The following is a 5,453-nucleotide window of genomic DNA, read 5'->3' as shown; positions in this document are numbered from 1 at the left end:
TGTGTGTGTGTGTGTGTGTGAAAGCGTTTGCTTCTGAATACCGTAGCCACGCCAAGCTCACTATAGATCTATAGAGCTACGGTCAAAAGTAGTGCACTATGTAGGGAATAGGGTGCCATTTGGGACAAACTTCCAAAATGTTCTTGGGAAAAGCAGAACTTTCCCCTGAACAAATCATGTGTAAGTTCAATTGAACCGGGACACTATTTGATATGAGCAATACATTCGAAGGGTGAACAACTGAAGTGAAAGCATGGGAGGGTGCCACTCCCTCAGCTGTTACTGTTGTTTGGATAAAACCAGCAAAAGAATATGCCTGGTTGCTTCATTTGAGATATGCATCAAATTTGACTATCAGTAAATATTAGGTGAATAAACGTGTGATTTACATTCATTGAAAAAAGAACACAGTTTCATGTCTCATAGTCATTATGTATTTTTACATGTTGACGTCAAGATTGTGACCTCAGGGCTGTTTTCCTGTACACATACTTCCGCATAACACTTTGTATTCTCTGATCGGAGCAAGATAAAGGAAGTGGTTATGGGCCAATTGTAATCAGACAACATTATGAAACAGGATGAGAAAGCTTCTTAACTTTGAGCCAAACAGAAATATAATTCCCATTACAGTTTTTTTCAATTGTTTAAGCACAATTTTGAAAACAGGGCCTGGTTTGTCAAAACACTACACACAATTAGCACAACTCTACACCAAAGTAGCACAACACTTCAGATCATTTGCAAAATGGAACACTTTTGTCAAAACTGTACAGGACTTCATAAAAATAATATTTTGTTACAATACAAAACACACACATTTCATATGACTTCCATCTTCTTGAACCAGTTACACACTGCTGTTGCTAACCTAAAACACTGCTGTTGCTAACCTAAAACACTGCTGTTGCTAACCTAAAACACTGCTGTTGCTAACCTAAAACACTGCTGTTGCTAACCTAAAACACTGCTGTTGCTAACCTAAAACACTGCTGTTGCCAACCTAAAACACTTTCAGCAAGTCCAATTGTCAGTGATTAGAGTACTGTAAATGAAGTACACAGAGAAAGTGCAAGTATACAAAACACTGTACAAGACCAATGCTGCAGACTGAGGAAAACATCATTTATTTCTCTCCATGTACCCAAATCAGTCAACATGGAGACTCACAACAAAACATGTCCCAGTGTTCATGCTACTACAGTAGTGTGCATAACACTGTTAGCTCAGCAAACAGACAAACGTAAAATACTGTATCCAGTACAGTTTACAATTACAGTAAATAACAACGACAACAAACGTTAAATACTGTATCCAGTACAGTTTACAATTACAGTAAATAACAACGACAACAAACGTTAAATGCTGTACCCAGTACAGTTTACAATTACAGTAAATAACAACGACAACAAACGTTTATAAAATATCATCTGAAAAAAACGGACAATATTTTACAGAAAATACTACAGTAAACATACTATACATTATCTCTTCTCCGAGCTGGATCTGGCCAGAGAATTTCATCAACATCACAAGCAATATCGTCATTAGCAAGACAACGCGGGGAGAACCGTCTTGAATGTCGAATCCATCCTTGAACAGCTGCGGCGTCGACCAGCTGGGGCTGGAGATCGTAAAACCTTCCACCGCCATGCAGAGAATAACTCTTCGATAGGGTTTAGAAACAGAGAGTATGGTGGAAGGTATAGTACTGTCAACTGTGGATGGTGTTGAAACCAGTTCTGGACCAAAGCAGAGCGGTGGAATGACACATTGTCCCAGATGACCGTGTATTGCATCTGGTGCATTTCATTACCTGCTGTGACGATGTGGTGCAATCGGGCCAAAAATGCAAGAATGTGAGGTGTGTTGTAAGGGCCCATTTTGGCATGATGGAGGACAACCCCATGCTGTGAAATGGCAGCGCAAAGGGTGATGTCACCCCCACGTTGCCCCACGTTGCCCTGGGACATTGATTAGAGCCCTGTGGACAATGATATTTCTGCCTCTCCTTCTTGCTTTTGTGAGGTTGAACCCTGCCTCATCAATATATATGAATTCATGCAGGTTATCCTCAGCATCAATCTACAAAACTCCCTGAAATACAGTGAAAGACAAGATTGTGTAGTTCAGGATAGAACTAGTATACAGTCAGTGTAAAAAAGTCATGTGTGCAGTATGCAACACCACGGTGCTAAAGTGAACAATACAAACCTCCACATGCTCCTGCCGCAGCTGCTTGACCCTCTCTGAATTCCGCTCGAAAGGCACTCGATAAAGTTGTTTCATTTGAACCTGATGTCTCTTCAGGATGCGTGCCAGTGTTGACTGAGAGACGAGAGACCTGATGGATATTATTGAAAATGGCTTGGCTTGTAGTTCTCTGAGCCTGATAGCGTTATTGGCCAAAACCATGTTTATTATCTCTCTCTCTTGCGTGAATATGGGCCCCCTTCCTCCTTGTCCAGCCCGACCCTCAATCCTATGTAGAGAATAATACATGTAACTTACTGTACAATGTCACAGGAAGGGGTATCACAAGTGCTGATATGGTGCAGACAATAAGCTGCTGATTACTGTAACTGTTGACAGATCTTCTACCTGTTTTCTTGTCTAAAAGCCCTTCTGACAGATGCCACTGTATATCTGCTAAGATTTGTCTGAACTCTCAGTCCAGCCTCCCTCAGCGTCAATCCGTGGTTCACAACATGGTCCACTAGTGTTGCACGAATGTCATTTGATGAGTTTGGTCCTCTTCTTCTTTGTGCACATTCTCCTCCTGCTTCAGGTCTTCCTCGACCTCTGCCTCTTCCTCTACCTCCTTCTCCACCTCTGTGTACTCCTCCTCTCTCCCTCACTCTTCTTCTGGCTCCTTCCATTTTGGTTGAAGGCAGGTGAACCTACCTGCTGCATTTTTATAGTGCTTAAACCTGATTGGTGTGTCTACAATTTAGCAGTCATGTGTTTGTGCACCTGATGGCTGTGTTAAACAGATTGGCTCATAGGTGTGGTAATTTGACAGTCAGTGCTTTGGAATTGCAAAGAAGTGACATCATGATATACATCTGTGTCATTAACATAACATTTAACATTTAAGTCATTTAGCAGACGCTCTTATCCAGAGCGACTTACAAATTGGTGCATTCACCTTATGACATCCAGTGTCTGATGTATACAAGTGTGTTTAGTGTTTTGCAAATCACTGTGTGTTATGTTTTGCAAATAGTGTGAAGCTGACAATGTGCTTACAGTTGTGCAAATCTAGCCTTGTGTTTTGCTCCTTGAGTGTAAGGTTTTGCTAATTGTGGGAAAAGTTACATTTTAGTGTGTAAGCAGTCGTAAAAAACTGTAAAGCTTTTAATCATGTCTTCCTCTACAACAGCAGGGAGCATCACAGAGCCAGGTGAGTAAATACAGTATTTTATTTGGTGTGTGTGTGTGTGTGTGTGTGTGTGTGTGTGTGTGTGTGTGTGTGTGTGTGTGTGTGTGTGTGTGTGTGTGTGTGTGTGTGTGTGTGTGTGTGTGTGTGTGTGTGTGTGTGTGTGTGTGTGTGTGTGTGTGTCCACGGCATGGGTGTGCACGTTTGTTTTAAAACGCCATTCCTTTGTGCTGATATGCACATTTTTCCAGAGGCATAATGGGCTATGAATGAATAAACATCTGGAAGCTAATTAATACACAGTTATTGTACATGACCAGATTCCTTGTTCGCAGGTGATTATTTTAACGTCCATCTAAATACGTCTTGATACTATTTTGGATGAATAAAATGGATACATGTATATTACTGATGTGCATATTCTATTTGATTATGGATCAATGAGTCCACTGATAGATAATAACCAATGCATCAGATTTAACTAACAATGACAGCTATTTGATTATGGATTCATTTGGATAGGATTTTCTTTCTAATAATGACCTATTCCTATTTGATTGTGGATCACCAAAATGGAACAGAGAGAGCGAGAGAGAGGGAGAGATGTGAGAGCCATCTGTGTTTTTCCTCTTGATTATGATCATACACAGTATCGTTATTGTTCTAGTTTCTTCAGAAAATGGGAAAATGTGTAAACAATAACTTGCTACTGTTAGACTGCAGGGAATGCAGCATGTCAATGCACCACAATACTGCCTGCTAAAGCTAATGTTTGCTAATGATACATTATGGGGCGGCAGCGTAGCCTAGTGGTTAGAGCGTTGGACTAGTAACCGGAAGGTAGCGAGTTCAAACCCCCGAGCTGACAAGGTACAAATCTGTCGTTCTGCCCCTGAACAGGCAGTTAACCCACTGTTCCCAGCCTGTCATTGAAAATAAGAATATGTTCTTAACTGACTTGCCTGGTTAAATAAAGGTAAAAAAAAAAATGTATTTTTACATACAGTAGTTGTACAAGCTAAATTGTCCAATATAATATTCCCAATACAATTGCCATCCTTCATTGGAAAGGAAAAGGTGTAAAGCTTTTAAAAGGTCTCAGTTTTATTAAACAAGTTTTATCAGGTGTGAAGGTAAGACCCAGATGCAGACAACAAATTAACAATGGTTTAATAATTTAACAGGGGCAGGCAAAGGTACAGGTCGGCAGGCAGGCTCAGGGGAAGGCAGAGTGGTCAGGCAGTCAGGCTCAGAGTCAGGACAGGTAAGGGTCAAATCCAGGAGAGCCAGAAAACGAGAGACTGGAAAAAGCAGAAGCTGAGACACAAAAACACTGGTTGACTTGACGAAAGACTGTGCTGCCATTCCAGTCACTCCCAGTAGGCCTTGGAGACTGTAGGCCATTTAACTGTATGCCCAGTCAGCCTTTCGAGGCGGAACACACCCATGACAGTGGCAAACACACATGCAACAGACATTCCTTATGAATCTGGAACATACAAATATACAATATAACCTGTTGGCAACTGCAGTAGTGTTTAGGATTAGGCTTATTAGGATCCCCATTAGCTGTTGCACATGCAGCAGCTCCTCTTTATCGGGTCCACATGAAGCGTAGAATTACATGCCAGAACATATGATAATATTACATTCAATTCACAATGTAAATCAAATCAAATAAGAATTAGCTATATATTGTCAAGACACCCAAAAATAATATTTACACACTGTTCTTATTTACATGTTCATGTACTTACGTGAAGTACAGTTAAGTTAGATCTTTAGAAAGAGGAGAGGTGCTGTGACACAAGATGCTTTTGAATCTGTTTTTTTGTTTGTTGAGCTAAGCTGGAGAGATATCCTATGCGCTACCTACTGCCATTGTTGCTCCCATTCTGTGTTGTTGTGTGTCAAGCTGAAAATAGATAGAACGTCTGTACAAATTGTTAGGTTCTTATTTTTCAGAGTAAATAACTCACGGACACTAGAGAAACTTTAACCAAGTTTAATCATTCCCCAAAGTTTCTGTACAGCTGAAAACAGACAACTCAACATTTGTCCCACTCAGATATAT

Source organism: Oncorhynchus keta, chromosome 16 (assembly GCF_023373465.1).
Source record: "Oncorhynchus keta strain PuntledgeMale-10-30-2019 chromosome 16, Oket_V2, whole genome shotgun sequence".
Taxonomy (NCBI): domain Eukaryota; kingdom Metazoa; phylum Chordata; class Actinopteri; order Salmoniformes; family Salmonidae; genus Oncorhynchus; species Oncorhynchus keta.
The sequence above is the reverse complement of the archived record's forward strand: the minus strand, read 5'-3'. Positions refer to the sequence as shown.